The sequence below is a fragment of the Peromyscus californicus genome, unplaced genomic scaffold, assembly GCF_007827085.1.
Source record: "Peromyscus californicus insignis strain IS unplaced genomic scaffold, ASM782708v3 Scaffold_4__1_contigs__length_199733344, whole genome shotgun sequence".
Classification (NCBI taxonomy): Eukaryota; Metazoa; Chordata; class Mammalia; order Rodentia; family Cricetidae; genus Peromyscus; species Peromyscus californicus.
This window is the reverse complement of record NW_026294562.1, coordinates 139,925,727-139,946,282: the sequence shown is the minus strand read 5'-3', so window position 1 is coordinate 139,946,282 and position 20,556 is coordinate 139,925,727. Positions and strand designations below refer to the sequence as shown.

General features: G+C 40.8%; 1 pseudogene; it reads left to right on the top strand.

Moving 5' to 3' along the window:
- Positions 1 to 2,137: 2,137 nt before the first annotated feature.
- Positions 2,138 to 3,940, top strand: LOC128095328 (non-POU domain-containing octamer-binding protein-like; annotated as a pseudogene).
- The last annotated feature ends 16,616 nt before the right edge of the window (positions 3,941 to 20,556 follow it).

Genomic DNA, 20,556 nt, shown 5'->3' with positions numbered 1-20,556 from the left:
TAAAATTCATAAGGGACTCCAGGATAGCAGACACTGACACAACTCCAGAAATCAATAGTGAAGATTCAGAGTTTCTATATCCAGAGTGAGTATAACCATGGTGTTCTCTTACTGTTGAATGGTTAAAGTAAAAAATGAATGGAATAAAATTTAGTGCACAAAATCGAGCAAATAAGCCAGAATTAGTGGTGCATACTTTTAATCCTAGTGTGTATTGTAGTGTGTGTGTGTCCTCGCGCGCACGTGTGTGCACGAATGTGTGTGTGCATGTGTGTGTGTGTGCGCGCGCATGGGGAGAGTAAGACTCTGGTGGATCTCTGTGAGATTGAAGCCAGCATTGTTTATATAAAAATTGGGGCATCCAAACCTATATAGTATGTCCTTCTCTAAAATAAAGGGAGACATAATATATGTTATATGTAGGGACATGGAAGCTTATGTATTTTTTCATGTGTACATGTATTGAGGTGTGTGCAAAGACATGTTAATGTAAGAGGTCAATTCACACAGACTCCTCTGACAATCTCCAACTTATTTTTGTGACAGAGTGTATAATTTAACTCACAGATTAGCAATGTTTATGAACTGTCTATCCCATACTGGGATTAAAAATAAAAAAGTGGAGTACTGAGTTCACCCACTGCTGTGTTAAATATTCTGCCCCCCTTCAGATCTACTAACATTTGCTTTATGTATTTAGATGTTCAAATGTTATTTGAGGTATGAATATTTATTGTTGTTATATCCTCTTGGTTAATGGACCTCTTTGTCATTGTAGATTGACCCTCTTCATTTTGTTTTACAATATTGATTTAAAAATTGTTTTACAGAGTGCTAGTGAAGTTCCCAGGAATCCACAAGGATGACCCCACCTTAGACTACTAGCAATAATGGAGAGGGTACCTGAACTGGCCTACTCTGGTAGTCACCCTAACTTTCATCATAGAGCCTTCATCCAATAACTGATGAAAGCAGATGCAGAGATCTACAGCCAAGCAGTGGGCCAAACTCCAGGAGTCCAATCGATGAGAGAGAAGAGGGATTCTATGAGCAAGGGACATCAAGATCATGACGGGGAAAGGTACAAAGACAACCAAACCAAACTAGTGGGAACTCATGAACTGTGGACCAACAGCTGTGGAGCCCCCATGGGACTGAACTAGGCCTTCTGCATAGGTGAGACAGTTGTCCAGCTTGAACTGTTTAAGGGGCCCCCTGACAGTGGGGTCAGGATCCATCCCTGGTGCATGAGCAGGCTTTTTGGAGCCCGTGCCTATGGTGGGACACCTTGCGCAGTCTTGGTGCAGGGGGAGAGGATTGGACCAGCCTCAACTGCATGTACCAGGCTCTGCTGACTCCCCATGGGAGGCCTTGCCTTGGAGGAGGAGGGAATGGGGGGTGAGTTGGGGGAGGAATGCTGGGGGGCAGGAGGAGGGAGGAGAAGAGGATCTGTGGTTTGTATGTAAAGTGAATAGAAAATTTCTTAATAATAAAAATAAAACAAAAATGGTTATATCTGAAAAAATTAGACAATACCATGCTTATTTATATGCAGATTCAAGGGGTTGAATTAAAGTCCATCTACTAAACAGCATACAGATCATACACTGTTACCTCCCCAGTATTGGACATTTACATGTAAGGTAAATAATCTTAATATAAGGTAAAATTATACAGAGGTGGGGTAGGACAGATGGCTCAACAGCTGAGAACAATGGCTGTTCTTCTAGAATACACTAGTTTGAATCTGAGTACCTACATAGCAACTCAAAAGTGTCTGTACCTCCAGTGCAGGGCATCCAACAACATTTTCTGACCATTGAAAAGCAGAATAAAGGCAGATACTCTAAAACATTCATGAAAGCAAAACACTCAAATACAAAAAAAACCCCAATAATTTATACATGCATACAAAAGAAAACTTTTTCAAAATATACTGTTGACTGTCAATGAAATAGTCATAAAATTAAAAAGGAAGCAATGTACACAAGAATAACATATATTCTTTTAAGATTAAATAAACAGACAATATGTTACACGACACACAAAAATGATAAAATTTAGTCATTATCTGAATGGATGGACAGGAAATATTTTGCAAATCCACAATCTATTCATAAAAAAAAATCAGCAAGTCAGGTAGAGAAATGAATTTAGTTTTTCCTGTGAAACTATTTTTATATACCCTTCTTTCATACATTATATCCTGACCAGAGTTTCCCTTCACTCCATTCTTCCCTGATACCCCAACCTCCCTTCTCTCCCAGATCCATTCCTCCTGCATATCTTTCAGCAAACTATATAACCATAACATATATGTAGAGGACTCAGTCCAGACTCATACAGGCTCCATAATTGCTGACTGTCATCACATCAGCATCAGAGAGACCTCATCCAGCAGCTGATGGGATACCTACACTCAAACATTAGGCAGAGCTTAGGAAGCCCCATGGAAGAAAGACTGTGGGAGCTAGAGGGGTCCAGGACACCATGAGAACATGGCCTACAGGATCAACTAACCTGGGCTCATAGGGTAACACAGATACTGAAGTGAGAAATGAACTTCTTAAACCCTAACAACATCAGAAAAAAATGACATGCAGCATTTTATTTTCAAAGGCATAACCTTGTGGATATAAAAATCTAAAGGAACTTACAAAACCCCATTCAAAATATAAAAGAAGTTTATCATTGATGAAACTCATATGATCAAAGTAAATGTCCAGTTGCATTTCTATGTAAAAGATACTCCAACAGTTAACCCAAAGAACAAAGATATTAAAGAAATACATGTCAGGCTTGGTGATGTTCTTGTGAGCACAGCTCACTAGAGCATGAAGGATCACATGAGTATAAGACACGGAGACCTGCCTTGGCAACACAGAGAGCACCAGTGAGAAGTGACAGATTCTAAATATAAAGACTCTTCAGTGAAATTTTCAAATGAGTAGACCACCAGGGAAGCATTGTCACTACCACAAGCAGCAGCACCAACAGCACCAGCAGCACCAGCAGCACCAGCAGCACCAGCAGCACCAGCACCAGCAGCAGGAGCCATCCCCACCAATATCTGCAAATGGACAGCAGGCCAGCCACCAGAAAGAAAGTTTGACTATTGACCTGAAGAATTTTAGAGAAGAACTTCACCCAACATAGCTGTCTTTTTGAAGGTAACCTTCCCCCCCCCACCCCGATATCACTGAGGAGGAAATTAGCCAAATTTTTGAGAACTATGGGGAATTAGGTGAATTTTTCATTCATAAGGATAAAGGCTTTGGCTTTATTCACTTGGAAACATGAACAGCAGTGCAAATTGCCAAAGTTGAGCTGAAACATATGCTCCCATGTGGAAAGCAACTGTGTGTATGCTTTGCCTGTCATAGTGCATCTCTTACAATTCACAACCTCCCTCAGTATGTGCCCAATGAACTGCTGGAAAAAGTCGTTTCTGTGTTTGGTCAGGTGGAGATGATCAATAAGCAAGGCAGGCCCTCAGGGAAAGGCATTGTTTAGTTCTCAAGGAAGCCAGCTGCTCAGAAATCTCTGAATAGATGCAGTGAAGACTCATTCTTGCTAACCACATTTCCTTACCTTGTAATTGTGGAGCCTCTGGACCAGTTATATGATGAAGAGGAGCTTCTGAAGAAGCTGTTTATAAAAAATAAAACGATTTCACAGGGAATGAGAGCAGCCACCCAAATTCGCACAGCCTGTGTCCTTTGAATATGACTATGCCATGCCCATGAAGGCACTCATTAAGCTGGGGAAGCAACAGCAGGACGAAGTGGACTAAAACATCAGGGAGGCTTGTGAGAAACTAGAAATGAAGATAACTTCATAACTTACACAAGGAGTCTCTACCAGAGCAGTCAGCTTACTCAGTATAGTCAGCTTAGTATACACAGAAGGAGCTCAGCTGCTTCTGTAGCTTTTCAATAATACTTTTCCATGAAGTTTTACTACTAGGACATATGGCAAACAATTACCTCTCAATCAAGACTGCCATTGTATACCACATGGAAGAAGATGTCTGTCTTGTGATTTATTCAAGAGACATCCCCTAGCATAGTGGCCTCACATTATTGACATGTCTCACTACCATATGTACTAGCCATGCCCCAGCCACTATACAAGTCAAACAACACAGAAACAAAGATGAATGTAAAATTTTCTCCCCAAATCCCCCACTCAGCATTGCCTCAGTTGCCTCTCTCATTCCCCACATAAAGGACAGCATCCATTCTTTTCCCAAACTCATCCTCGGTCTGTCATTATGTCCCATTTACATCACATGCTGCCAAACTTCTGTTCTTTGAAAAGAGATGTAAATAGCTTCTAAAGCTCCTCCTAATGTAACAATGGGGAACTACTGAACACTACTTACACTTGTTCATAGGAAAAACTGAGGTTCTTGGGCTTATTTGCATAGTGTAGGTAATTGGTTACTTACTAGAATGTGGAAGTTCTAACACAAAAGTTGGAACAGGGAGTATTTTCCAAGTAGGGATAATGGATTTCCCATAGCTGCATGTATGGAGCCTCCCCCCACTGCTACACTTCTCTGAGACCATGTTAATTTATGACAGAGTTGCACATAGAAGATAGGAGGGTAAGACTGGATACTCAGGTAAGGGCCTCTTGACTCTGCTTGCTCTTCCATGTAATTATGGAAATAGTCATCAAGCCAAGCTAGGGTGATCATTTATAATCTGACACACAAAGAAAAAATGATTAATTTTGATACACCAGTGCTTAGAGGCAGAGGAATGACCAAAATCAAAGCTATGGAAAATTCAGCAGAAAGCAAAATGAACATATCTGTATTTGTTTCTACCTAGTGCTTATTAGGACACTATCATATTAGAGGTGGGAAGTCAGACTCCAAGTAGCTCACTTGTGACATAATCACATGGACACAAACACAGAAATAAAAATAAATCTTAAAAAATACAGTATATAAATGTCATAACTGGGTACAAATAGCATTATTTGTAATAGCCAGAACCTGAAAACAACCTAAATGCCCCTCAACTGAAGAATGGATAAAGAAAATGTGGTACATATACAGAATGGAGTACTACTCAGCAGAGAAAAACAATGACATCATGAGGTTTGCAGGCAAATGTATGGGACTAGAAAATATCATCCTGCTGGGCAGTGGTGGTACACACTTTTAATCCCAGCACTCGGAGACAGAGCCAGGTAAATCTCTGTGAGTTCAAGGCCAGCCTGGTCTACAGAGAGAGATCCAGGACAGGCACAAAAACTACACAGAGAAACCCTGTCTCGAAAAATGAAAATGAAAAAAAAAAAAAAAAGAAAATATCATCCTGAGTGAGGTAACCCAGACTCAGAAAGACAAACATGGTATGTACTACTCACTCGTAAGTGGATACTAGATATAAAGCAATGGATAACCAGACTGCAACCCACAGCTCCAGGGAGGCTAGCTAGTAAGGAGGACACTAGGAAAGACTCAGTGATCACCCAGTGATGGAGAAATGGATGAGATCTACATAAGCAAACTGGGGGTGGGGTGGGGTAATGGAGGGCAAGGGTCAGGGGAAAGCGAGCTTAGGGTAGCTGGAGGATTGAGCTAGATCAGGAACAGAGTGAGAGAACAAGGAAATAAATATCATGATAAATGAAGACACCATTGGAACAGGGAGAAGCAGAGTGCTGGGGAGTTTCCCAGGAATCCACAAAGATGACTCCACCATAGACTACTGGCAATGGTCGAGAGGGTGCCTGAGCTGACCTGCTCTGGTGATCAGATGGCTGAATACTCTAACTGTCATGATAGAACCCTCATCCACTGACTGATGGAAGCAGATGCAGAGATCCACGGCCGGATCCCAGGCAGAGCTCCAGGAGTCCAATCAACCAGAGAGAGGAGGGATTCTATGAGCAAGAGATATTGAGACCATGATGAGAAAATATACAGAGACGACTAGCCAAACTAGTGGAAATGTATGAACTGTGGACCAATAGCTGAGGAGCCCCCATGGTACTGGACTAGCCCTCTGGATAAGTAAGACAGTTGCTTAGCTTGAACTGTTCAGGAGGCCCCAGGCAGTGGGACCAGGACCTAGCTACTTGGAACCTAGTGCCTATGGTGAGACACTTTGCACAGCCTTGGTGTAGGGAGGAGGGGCTTGGACCTTCCTCAGCTGAATTTACCAGGCTCTGCTGACTCCCCATGGGAGACCTTGCCTTGGAGGAGGTGGGAATGGGGGGTGAGTTGGGGGGGGGGGAAGGCTGGGGCATGGAAGGAGGGAAGACAGGGGAATCTGAGATTGATATGTAAAATAATAAAAAAAACTCCTAATAAAAAAAAGAAGAAGAAACAGTCTATATAATTGGGGAAATTAATTAGAATTTTAAATTCTATAATCAAGATTTTATACTCTCCTTTCAGATATATCTTTCTCATTTCAAAATATATTATAACATAAACTAAGGTAGCAGTTGGGTGATGGTGGCACATACCTTTAAGCCCAGCACTCAGCAAACAGTGGTGGGCAGATCTCTGTGAGTTTAAGTCCAGCCTGGTCTACAGAGCAATTTCCAGGACAGGCTCCAAAGTTACATAGAGAAACCCTGTCTCAAAAAACCCAAAACAAACAAACAATTAAATAAATAAAATAAAGTAGCAATGACTTGTATTGGTAATCAAAACTATCATCGATAGATGAGTGATTTGTGTTTAGGGGTTTGGGGACTTCATAGTCTTTGATCAATTCAGTGGAAATATTTAACAGGCCCAGCAGACAACAACTGAAGAGAAAAGCAGTTATGAGAAATGTGTCTGGGTTCCCAAGGAAACAGCCACATGGTACTAAATATTCTGCAAGGCAATTTTTTCTCCTGTTGTGGGGTGTGTGTCCACACTTAAGCAAGAAGAACTCACAGGCCAGAGTGTTCTAATACAAAGGCATCCTGGGCTCCCTCTGGTTAGAGCTTGGCCTCCAATCCTCATGCAACTGGCTAATAAAGAGCTTCATCGATTCTAGGGAGAAATAAAACCTGAGTAGATAGTTGGATTTCACTAAGTGCTGACCCTAGAGGAATTTGAATTTCTGACAAGTGGCTTCTTTACAATTTGTTTTAGTGGAATTTTGTCTCATTTAGGCATTTGAGAGAAAAGACTAAATATTATTTTTACATTTTTATTGCTTCTTCCCACTGTTCAAGTCCTTGTGGGTGGCAGCAAGGGTACTGTGGGTTATGAAAAGGCTTTAACATCTAAGATGTAAAAGAAATCTTCCCATCAGCCAGTTGCTGGAGTCCCCTTTAAACAGACTACTTTTACTTGAAGTCGCCTGCTTCCAGAAGTATATTTTCCATCACCTGCCCTTTCACAATGACCCTGCTTCTGCATCACAGAAAAGAAACAGACCCAGAGACCAATAAAAAATGGGGTACAGATATAAATCAAGTATTCTCAATACATAAACATCAAAAGGCTGAGAAACAAATAAATATTCCCCACTCTTAGCCATCAGAGAAATGCAAATCAACTTTGAGACTTCATCTTATATCTGCCATAATGGCTATGAACAATAAAACAAGCTACAGCTCATGTGAGCGAGGACGTAGAGTAAGAGGAACTCCCATACAGTGCTTGTAGGAGTACAAACTAGTAGAGCCACTATGGAAGAGTGTGGTGGTTCCTCAGGAAGATGGGGCTCAATCTACCTCAGGCTACAGCTATACCACTCTTATGGATATACCCAAAAGATGCTACATTCCACCAAAGAGTCATTTGTTCAAACATGTTCACCACTGCCCTATTCATGAGCACCATAAATTGGAAACAACCTAGATGTTCTTCAACAGAAGAATGGAGAAAGAAAACGTGGTACATTTGCACAATGGAGTATTACAGGTACTAAGAATTATGACACCATGAAATTTGAAAGTAAATGGGCAGAACTAGAAAAAAATGTCCTGAGTGAGTTATCTCAGACTCATAAAGAAAAAGATGCTATGTGTTCACTTATATGTGGTTAATAGACTAAATCTCTAATAACAGAGATACAATCCATAAAACCAGAGAGGATCAGTACCTTGTTTAACATTCATTGAAGAAGCTTCTTCCTGTAGTATATGGGGAAAAACATATAGACAAACAGCCAGACACGAGAGAGAGAGAGAGAGAGAGAGAGAGAGAGAGAGAGAGAGAGAGAGAGAGAGAGAGAGAGAGAGAGAGAAACTCTGAAATACTCAGCCCTAAATGGTATGTCACCATCAAATCCCTGTATTGCTTTATCATGGATACCTTCTAAGAAATTCATCAGTCTTTAAAGACTCCCCAAATATGATTAGCACAGAATGTAGCTTTCTGTCTTGTTGGTTTTGTTTGTTGGTTGGTTTTGTTTTGTTTTGATTGAACTTAAGCTCAATATAAATCTTGACACCTTTGTTTGCTGATATAACAGGGACACCTTTTACTTTGATTGCCCTACTCGTACCTTCTCCAGATTGCATTCCCATTTTACAGATTTGCTGGTCTCAATCATTTACTTCTAGAGAGGTATTCTCTACATTATAAATATACTGCCTCCATATCCAGAGGGCCTAGTCCAGTCCCATCAGGGCTCCACAGCCACCAGTCCACAGTTCATGGGCTTCCACTAGTGTGGCCAGTCATCTCTGCACATCTTCCCATTATGATCTCAGCATTCCCTGCCTGCAGAATCCCTCCTCTCTCTCATCAGCTAGATTCCCTGAGCTCAGCCTGGTGCCTGGCCATGGATCTCTGCATCTGCTTCCATCAGTCACTGGACAAAGGCTCTGTGATGACAGTTAGGGTATTCACTAGACTGGTCACCAGAGTAGACCAGTCCAGGCACTCTCTAGACCACTGCCAGCAGTCCAAAGTGGGGTCATCTTTGTGGATTCCTAAGAGGCTTCCTGGCACCAGGGGATCGGGATCTGTCCCTGGTACATAAGCAGGCTTTGGGGGCCCAGTGACTGTGGTGTGACACCTTGTGCAGCCTTGGTGCAGTGAGGAGGAGCTTGGACCTTTCTAGGCTCAGTGTGCCAGGTTCTGCTGACTTCCCATGGGAGACCTTAATTTGGGGGATGTGGGGATGTGGGGTGGCTATGGAGGAAAGGCTAGAGGGTAGGAGGAAAGAGAAGGAGGGAATCTGTGGGTGGTATGTAGAGTGAGTAGAAAATTTCTTAATAAAGAAAAATGAAAATAAATAAATAAATAAACTGCCTCTTGAAAAATCTCATCAAAGACAGTAAATCTTTATGCTAGTCTAGACACCCTGGCTGAATTATTATTAAGTTTTTGCTTCAGACAGCTCATGTGACAAAAAGCACCATCCATTGCTTTCCTTAAACCTGGTTCCCCCAGACATACCTGTTCCAGCTCTATTATTCTCCACACTGTGACATCCATGGGGATCTTCCCTGGAAATGGACAAATAGCTATAATGGCTTGTATGAAACTGTTCATCAGGGAGACATTCCTCTTGCACTACCTCACTTTATGTAGCATTTGTCTCAAGGTGAGTAGAGTGGTTAGATACCTCAGTTTCCTTACTTCCACAGATTTCTGACTAGTCCTTTCTTCTCCAATGTCTCACAGCCCAAAGAGACAGACTGTGAGAGATTTTTTTTTCTTTGTTGGGTTAAAGCTTTTCTGTATATACTGATATCCCAGTGTTTGAATGTCATTGATTATAATTGTCTTTATAAGTACCTCTGGAATCTGACCATAATTAGGATTACTATCTGCATGGATACTCCCTGATTTTCCCCTTTCTCTGTATCAATTTGGACTTAAGGGATATCTTTTGTTTCTTTCTAGCTCATGCTGTTCCTTACTGATATATGACTCCTTCCATGGATTCCAGGTTTGTGGGTACCAAGGTTTGCTTTTTATTATTGGTCTAATTGGGGCCTCTTAATTTTTTAGAGATTAAAAAAACAAACAAACAACAACAAAAACCAGAGTGGACAACTCCATTTCTTTTACTTTATCCAATTCATCCACTATAGAAGATGCCAAAACCAAGGAATGCTGCCTTTTATCCTATTCTGACACAATTCCCAACTTAAACTAGCAGTCTTCCACAGAGCTGCTAGCTTACCCAGAAACAAATCTCTTATCACACATACCAGGAGACCTGTTGCCTCTATGGCTACTCAATGGTACTTCTTCCCTCATGTGTGATGTTTTATGAAAAACATAAAACACATAAATAAGGACTGCCACAGCATACCACAGAAAAAATGACTAATATTTTTTCACTCCTTGCCCCATTGGGTTCACATTATTGAAATTTCTCTTTGCCCTATGTACTATCCATACTCCTGCCACTCTATGTCCCCATAACAGAATAGAGACAAAAAAGATCGTGTAAAATTTTCTTTTGTACATTCCACTCCCTCATTAATTGTTGCTTCACTTTCCTGTCTCATTCCCACCTCAAGGATAGCATCCATTCTTTTCAGAAACTCATCCTGAGTTTTGATATTACCTCCTGACTACCCCAAGTGGTGATAAAATTCCTTCTTTTGGTGAGACATGTAAATAATTGGTAAAATTCCTCCTAATATACCAATGAAAAAAATTATAATTTCAGCCAATTTTGCTCTGAGGAACAAATGAAGGTCTTGTGCTCATTGGCAAAGTATAGGTGATTGACTACTTACTGGAGTGTGGGCCCTGTGACACAGAGGTTGCACCACAAAGTCCTTTCCCTGCAGGGATGATGCCTTTCACACAGCTGCATATAGAGAGCCTTTCTCCACTAGCCTCCCTGCTGTGTGTGTGTGTGTGTGTGTGTGTGTGTGTGTGTGTGTGTGTATGCTATACCTCTCTGAACCCATGTTAATTTAGGGATTATTTGCATACTACAGGTAGGAGGGAGAGAGGCTGGATACTAAGTTACACATCTCTTGACTCTACTTACTCTTCTATGTGAGCACAGAAACAGTCAACAAGCCAAGATGAGGTGATCTTTCATAACCTGACACAGAAGAAATTCTTGTATAAAAAAGTCATTTCCATAAATCCCAAGGAAATTATTACATTTCTCAGCCACATCCAAAAGGAAAGGTTGGTATTCCTGAACAAGTTTTCATTTAGCACTCATTACATTCCTTCTCTACTTCCCCAATTACAGTACTAGAGACAGGTACTACCATTCAGAACTTTACACATTTACTTGGCATTGAGTCAGGACCAGCCAACACAAACTAGTTTCATGCAGATCACTTGTTCTTTCAAATGTCATCAGTAAGGTTTCACACACATGGTTTGCCTGCATTTGGGCCATTACTATTTACTTATGACTGTCAGTTTTCAAAATGAATTGTCTATTAATATCCACTGTCTCTATTATATTTTACTACCCAACCATGACGCCAAGTATCCAAGGTTTATTCAAGTAGCAGCTACACAGAATGCAGTCCCAGAGATGGTGGACCATCCACAACAAGAGGTCTAGAGCCATACTGAGAGGGTCTAATTGGGCAGAAGAGATGATAGTCAGAAGGATCATCAGGATCGAGTGATCCATGGCATGACATACAGACATTTGCAAGGACACTACTTGCCAATAATATAACAGCAATTTTTCTCATCTGGCATAGTGCTAGCTATACTGATAAGTGTAGCAGTGTGCCAAGGGATGTAGTCTAAGTTGGAAAAGTAGTGTGAGGAACAAGAGAGAAGTGAAGCTAGACGTAACACATCATTCATAATCAATGGAAGCAAGAATTGAGAAAAATCACTGAAGGTGCTTAGAACTGGTCAGTCAGTCTGATTTCAGAGCCCAAGTTCTGAAATTCTTCTCCTTCTCCTATCCCTTCAGCACTGAGTAGATGCATCCACACTGAATGCACCCTTCTCTTGCATGCAGGGGGTGTTGGAATTCCAGGCCACTCCCCCAGCTATGTGACCATAAATGCACAGTTCAGTAGCCAAGTAAGGGGCCCTACACCCTACGTAATCTGTGTGCTGTGTGATCGCATAATTTGCACACAGCATGATCACACAATCTATGCACATGTGTGGCATAGTTCCATAAGTCCATATGTGCATGTGCAGGGGAATCCATAAGAAGGGAGACATAGAACCCTCCCCACTTTGTCTCCTTCTCCTTCCCACCTTCTCTCTCTGCACATGTCTTCGACAGTCCTTTTCATGCTCTCTTCTGTCCCTCTCTTCTCCTAATAAAGCTCTGATTCTGGGTTTTGTCATGCCACATGGTGTTTCTTGCATGGTAACAATGCTGCTTAATGAATAACATTGCATGGCCACATTAAAACCAGCATTGGTGCTGTGATGAATCAGGCTCTCCCAGCACTCTGCATCTGGGACCCTGTACCAAGGTTTCTACAATCTACAACTGCCCACTTTTTTTCATTTTCCTGGATGCCAAACTGCTCCACACAACATCAGCTGCCCAGATTGGTGAGTTTTCCCTGTCCAATTCCACGTCATTTCCCACGACGATAGCCTGAGGTATATTTCTCACTGTCAGATCCCTGGGGGATCCTCAGGCTGTGTACACCACGACTCATTCTCTCTCAGCGAAGCATTGAATGCTGTCAGACCCCCGTGGGGTCCTCTGGGTAGATATACCCCCAGCTCTTACCTGCCTCTTGATGAAGGGTGGAGTAACTTGTGGTGATTCACAGATCCTTCCCTAACCTCATGGATCTTGAGACTAAGGTCTTGGAACTTGTTTGCTATTTTATTTTTTTTTCTCTCAGCTATAGTCATGGGACATAAAGGCTTCCTCCTCTTGGTCCCACTCCTCCTCTGAGAAATGCCTTAAATATCCCTAGATACCAGTAAATATGGCTACATAATGGCTGCTTAAACCCAGATCTTTCACAGGAATTATCCAACTTCTGCCAGCAAATGGGCAAATGAAAAGAGTTACCTTATCCCCAAGTGTTTTACCCAAGTTCTGAGCCCTCCCTTTCCGATTCTCTCTCTCCTTGCCCACATGCAACCTGAACCTGAGGAATCTCTGACTCAAAGTACCTCCACATATCGGACCTCTGCTCTGCTCTTCGGTATCACACTGCCTGCTCCAACCCAACTCTGGCTCCCACCTCCACTCTTACTGTCACCCATTCTCAAGCTACCCTGAGTAGCATGGACAGGTCTGGAAGCAGGCTAGGACTCATGCAAATGAATTTACCATCAGGACACACATTGGGATTATAATAATCCGTATGGCTCTCTAGCCAGAGATCAGTTTACAACCTGCCTCCTGGCATGTCTTCCTAAAGCTGTCCTCAAACCAGCAAACTACCAAAGCTAAAAAAAATGAAAAAAAAATGTAATTCAAAATACAGAATAAAATCTGTCTCATGTCTCCCAGAGCTTCCCAACATCAGGGCTAAAGTAAGCATCTGGAGAGAGGGCCCCTGACCTCACAGGCCGAAGTCTCAGCTGTGGCACTTAGGGAGAGATGAGAAAGCACATGAACAGAACCACCAAATGCTGGCACATGCTATCCAAGCAGCTGTATAAAAGTACCTGTTTTAAGTGTCCTAGAAAAGGCCACTGGGCTTGTGCAGGCCATTAATTGAGCCTTGTCTGAAGTGCCACCAAGAGAGATATTGGTCAGCTGACTGCCCTCATGCACCTCGTGGCATGGGGACATCAAACAAAGACCTCCAGCAGACCTCCTAGGCTTGGCCACAGGCTCACAGGGAACCCAGGATGAAGCATGGGGAGATCTATTTCCTTCCTTTTGGACACCAAGCCACTTACTCAGTCCTGAGGGAGTTTTGAGGTCCCACCTCTCCTTCTTGTTTCCCTGTTGTTGGGGTAGGGGGGCAGCCTTACCCACCTCACCAGACCCCACCACTTAACTATACTTTCAGGGGTACCTAATGGGAAGAGATTTTCCAGCTAAGGTAAGAGTTTTTGTTTTATTTGCTCCCTCCATGTGCCTCACTCCAGACCTGTCAGCAGTTCTTCTCTTCATGCACAGTGACACAGACAGGATCCTGCTCTCTCTCAAGGTCCAGAGGACACCATAATCCACTGCCTTATCACCAATTCCAGAAGAATGAAGTCTCACCCCACAAGCTTTTTTCTTCTTGGTTCCCTCTCCTAATTAACTACTCAGATAATTGTTACAGCACCACCCAAGAGCTGGAGTCCAAGAACCATAAAGTATACCCAGGCAGTGAGAAACTGTAACAGTCCAAAGGTATTTACACCCTCAGACACAAAATGGTCTGGACTCTACAAACAACAGACTTTAATACAACAATCTATTACTGTTAGCCCTCGGCAATTGATCACCTGGGTCTTCTGGATGTTAATCTAATAAAGGAAACAGGTACCTCAAAATAACCTGTCTCAGATAAGGCTTATCTCAGGTAAAAATTAAAAGCATGTTCCAAGTATCCCCCTATGCCTCTCTTTCTCTCTCCCTCACTAACAGTAACCAATACAGCAGAAATCTAATACATTAAAATATCATGGTTACCAACTCAATATTTTAAATCTCCCATGGCTACTTCTTAATATGTTTAAAATTTTTTTCAAGCTCCATAGAGTCCACCTGGATGGCACCTTGTCAGATGCCTCCAGAGCAGCAGATGACAATCCACCAGCACATCTGGCCGCCTCAGAAGTCCCCTTCCCTACCCCCTCCAAGAGTCAGCCAATGCCCATCATGTCAGCCTGAAGCAGTTTTCAGGAGACATAGCACCCTTATTCCTGTTCACCTGCCTTTTTTATAATAAGCAAAGAGTCCAGAATGTTGGAATTCCCAGCCACTCCCCCAGCTTTATGACCGCACATGCACATTTCAGTAGCCAAGCAAGGGGCCTTACGTCCTATGTAATCCGTGTGCTGTGTGATCAAATAATTTGCAGGCAGCATGATCACACAATTTATTTGTATGCATAGCATATCTCTGTAAGCCCATATGAGCATGTGCAGGGGATTCCATAAGAAGAGGGACACAGACTTCTCCTCCCTTCTTCTCCTCCTCCCCATCTTCTCTCTCTACATATGTCTTCCACAGTTCTTCTCATGCTCTATTCTGTCCCTCTCTTCTCCTAATAAAACCCTGAGACTGGGTTTTGTCATGTCTCATGGCCTTTCTTGCACAGTAACAGCACCACTTAATGAATAACACAATGCCACCACATTAAAACCAACAGGGGATGCTATGAAAATGCTTTCCTTATCCAGTTCTTGTATCCATAAAAACATGCATGATCTTGCTTTGCTTGTGTAAGAGTAAGCATTCACAAAACCTTCTGGAGTCAGTGTTACCATTGACTTATGCATTCATCAACTTCATTTTTTTTAATAAAAATGAAAACAAATACTACTAAACATGAAATAATAATTTAAACCATGTAAATTCTTATATAATTATTGACATATATTAGTATGAATAATATATTAAATGATGTAAGTTGTTCATAAACACAACAAAATGATCTTTTGTCAATTTATATCCAACTCTGTGAAATGATTTCCTATATCCTTATCCAACATTCCCCACCCTGACATCTTCTGTGCAGGTCATATGATATATTGATGCAGTATTTCTCTACAAAAGTCCATATGACTCCTGGAGGCATTGTCTTTCTAAGGTCTAACAACCTCTCTTCAAGTGGTTATAAGGATGGAGTGAAGATCACTGCAAGGAGCTTGGGGCATATTTTTAAACAAAGACATTTGTGATTATATAAGGATAGTCAAATTAAGCTTGGTTTCTGGCTAACACACCATTCCTACTTACAAAAAATAAGCTTGTAAATATGGAATAAAATATTTTTGTCTTACTATTTATTTCTTCTTTAAAATTATGAAAACCCCACTATCATATGACAGGGTATAATGAAATATGCTTTAGAAATTTTTTATGTCAGTTAACAAAATAATTTTTAGCTGCCTGGTGTTTAAAACTACTATAGTCATTATCAGACTTAATCTAATCACTATTTGAATGATAGGGAGAATTCAAAGTAAGAACAGTGCTAAAACTCTTGACAATTTCCAGGTCTCTGCCTCCTCCAACTTCTTTGAAGTGACTCATCAGATACCCACATCCTTGGACTGGTCCACAGTGCTAAACCCTGAGCTGAAATCAGATCCATCTTTTAGGCTGCTCCAATGAGCCTAGTTCCTCATGCCCAGGAAAATAAGCATATCAACTCTGATTTTGACATGTGCTTCCTATACAAAGCTATTACAAAACAGAAATCTTAGAATAAGTCTGTGCAGAGTAATAAAGGGAATCTTGCTCACTTCTCTATTGTTTCTTGTCTGTTTCTATTTCTCTCACTTCTATATGTATATCTATTTCTATACCCACATACACTCACTTTTACCAGCTCTTCCATCAGTGCATCATTCTGTAATGCATATAAACTCCTTGCTTTGATATTCCTAAGTGATGCAATACCTGCATTGCTGCTTGTGCTTTGTTGAGTCGTCTCTATCTTAGTTCACCATCAGTTCTCACCCTAAATTCTTTCCTACTCGGATGCTTCTCATAAAAGGAAACTTGGATCAAAGAAAATTACATAGGACACAGAAATACTCCAGATAATATGTAATATATGCAATCAAAAGGGTTTTGTGGTTGAAAGGAGCAATACACATGAAGCAGTATAACTTCATAAATGAACAGGACATACAATGTGGAAGTTACAGGTTGAAATATATTGCTACTGAGGAGATACTGGTTAGTCAGTGGAAAGTTATTGTCCAAGAGTGACAAGGAAATCCGCTGGGTAAATTTCTTTTGATGAGTATATAGAACAGTAGTCTGATACCACAGAGAGACAATTGACTTTCTAATACCTCTTGTGCCTTGCAGAACCTCATAGAAAGAATAGACACACAGGGAAGAAAGAACAAACCATAAGGACTATTATTTGCTAAAGTACAATGAAAATTTAAGCTTTATTATAGAACCCAGATTGAAAATTTGAACCTCTGAGACCCTAGAAGGCAGCAAGATGATAAGAAATAATGTTGCCAGTGTTACATTTCTTTGCCCACAGAGATTCTTGGGAGACAAGTAAGATAGTGTCTGCAGTTGTTAAACGTCAAAGCTCTCAGAGAGATTCGGGGGCCATGTGAGAATTGCCTTTGCCATAGCAGTCCTTCACAGTGGGTCCCCCAAGGAGGTATAAGGAACAGCACATCCCTGGTCTCTGTTAGCAACCGATATCAAACTGCATCATATTCCTTGAAGATAAAGCAGGACTACAAGCCCGAGACAGGGATGACAGATATTAAAGCAGCATCCGCGACTTCAGAAGCAGGATCACATTTCCCGCAGGAAGCAGGAGCCAAGCCTGTGACTCAGAGCAGGAGTGTGGGGAATTTCAGCAAATGCCTGCCTATGGTGATTCACTGGCTCTGTCACCTGCAGTGTTCAGAAGCAGTCTTCCTTCTCTTTAGCAGCTTATAGTCAGGCTTTGGCTAGATCAGGTACCAGCTGGTACCTGGAATCTAGCCAGGAGCCTGACTGGTAAAAACCTCAGCTGCAGAGACTTTTATTACCTCTGCTGGCCTCTGATTGGAAGATTGTGTGCATTTAAATAGAAGGAGGACTAAGAACCAATCAGGAGAAAGATCTCAAACGCAGGGATGGAAAGCAAATATGTGGTAACCTTGGAGATCGCCACCGCAGCTGCTGATTCATCTCTCTCTCCCTCCTCCCTGTGCTTTGCAGCAAAAGCAGGGAAAGTGAAAGTGGAAAACGGGAAAAATGTAATTTGCCCTGAGCGCTGGTTCTCAATTAACAATAGATTAACAATAGACAGGACCAGACAGCGGTGCCTAGGGGCTGATCACGTATCTGGCTGCTTGCTGCTCGATCCTCGTTATCTACAAAAGGTTCCTTTCTATCTGCATCTTTCTGATTGTGATTCTGGGCTACCATGCGCAGCTGGCTGCTGCCTCTTTATTATCTGCCTGTGTCGGTTTCCCTAAGTGCAATGATTATATGCTTGGATTATAAACTACATAATGTATTTATAAGTCTTTTAGAATACCGTACAAAATGTTTCTTGGATTGGATACAGAAATGTTGCTTTTAAGTCCTGCTCAAAATATAACCTTTAGCATAGAGTATTTCACAATGTCAAATGATAAATTATTTAAGAGGTACATATTTTAGAAAAGAAATGCTTAAAATATATGCATATTCTCAACAATTCTCTGTTAGTTTTTATGTATGGTTTCACATTAGTCTATAGGCGAGTGGCAACAATTGTTATTTTTCAGATGCAACTGATATTCTTAATTTTTTTTTTTTTTTTTTTGGTTTTTCGAGACAGGGTTTCTCTGTGTAGCTTTGCGCCTTTCCTGGAACTCACTTGGTAGCCCAGGCTGGCCTCGAACTCACAGAGATCCGCCTGGCTCTGCCTCCCGTGTGCTGGGATTAAAGGCGTGCGCCACCACCGCCCGGCGATATTCTTAATTTTTATTCAATATTAATATATGAAATAGTGTATTTGGAAAAATCCACCCCATTTCCCACACTAGAATACCTCTCCATACAACACTATTACTATTCCACCTTAAGTTCATATACTTTATCTCCCTTTAATAAGAGTTGAGTTTAATTAAGGCACCTATGTGTACATGGATATGGATCCATCTACTGAACATATGTAGCTTCTCAAGACAAGCATCCCCGAGAAAATGTGACTCTCCTCATTCATCTGCTCATTAAATACCAATAGCCACGCTAATAGGAGTTGGGATTCAGGATTTCTGCCTCTAGCCATACTGCAGTTTTGACTGGCTGGACATAGTAAAAGAATTGTGCATACAATCACAAATGATGGCACTTAATGAGTGCTAGTATGCCTACATATCAATCTGGTGCTGGTTCAATGCAGATGTACCTTAAAACTAGCTGATTTGAGATAGTATTTCTCCAATGAACAGAATTTGCCAAACAGTCTAGCCTAACTTGCCAGTAAAACTCGGGGATTTTTATATCACCACCCCTTTCTCATGTATGCTAATACCAGTACACCTGCATTTTAATATGTGTATTCTGGAAATAAATCCCAGGTTTCTATTTCCATGTGAGCATGTTGCTACCTGGTGTGCATATTATAACCTGAAAGGCAAAATATAACTTAATGAATGTAACTCAAGAACAACATTGGTGTTCGTTTTAGGTAACTCTGTTCTGCTTCCTCCCTAGCTGTGATTCTGTCCTCCTTGTTCCTCCAGTTTCAACTTTTCTTTTCTTAATAGTGCACTGAAACAGAATATCGGCAGGTGTCTGTGCTGTTTATCTGTGAGCCTCACACATAAAAATGTAACAAAAGGAGCACAGAGAACTCTCCTACGTATCCCATCTCAGGCGTCAGTCAAAATCCTCTCCTCTGTCTGTTGTACTTTACAATAAGACTCATTTAAGAATTTATTACAATATTAAAATCGTAGAGACAGTCCCCTATTTAATTTAATTTTCCACTCCTCACCACCATGTTGTGACAATGTAAACACTGCAGCTAACAGTACTACAAAACGTCAAGGTAAACATCATGAGTTTACCACGTTTCTCAACTGTTATAATTTGCCAAATCTTAGCCCTTAGAAGGGTATTAGTGGCTTGGTGCTTAAAGCCTCATCTGAATTTTTTTTAAAATGGCTAGGGAGAGATTTTTTTTTAATTTATTTTTTAATTACACTCATGATATTCATTAATTACACTCATGATATTAATTACATTCATGGTATTCATTGATTAAATTCACAGTATTTATTAAATAATTATATTTATGATATTAATTAATTACATTAATTGTATTCATTTATTATATTCATAATATTATGACCTGATACTACTATCCATTTGTGAGGTTTTTCCATCACACAAAACGGAGATTCTGTACTTAGGAAATCATTGTTTTATATTCCTTTCTTCTCTGTCTTGAGATAACAACTAATCTTTCTGTCTCTGTGAATTTGTATATTCTATATATTTCATGTAATACAATTCTATAGCATTTGTCCTTTTTTTTAAATGTAAAAACATTTTATGTACAATTGCAGGAAAAATAATACTCAGTTAGCCTGAACATAAAAATAGGCTATAATTTAAAAGTCCAGGATTATTTTAAACAGTACAATATGTTCTCTGTAGAAAATAGTACAAATGATAACATTTCCCAATAAGCCCTTTAAAGCCAAATGATAGCTGAATTATACATACAAATATCATTTAGATTCTGGGATACAGAAGAGACCTATCTTCATCTGTTCAGAGAGCTATGGTTTCTTCTCATCACCCTATGGAACCTTCTCAAAAATTGACCACATGCTTGCTCACAAAGAAAATCTCAACAGATACAGAAACATTGGAATAACCCCCTGTATCTTATTGGACCACCATGCCTTAAAGCTAGATTTCAACAACAACAAAAACTATAGAAAGCCTACAATCTCATGGAAACTGAATAATGCCCACCTGAAGCACCAATGGGTCTAGGGTAAGATTTTACATCTGATACAACAAACCTAGCCTACCACACATGGCCGGTGGTATCAGGAGTCCTTAAGATGGA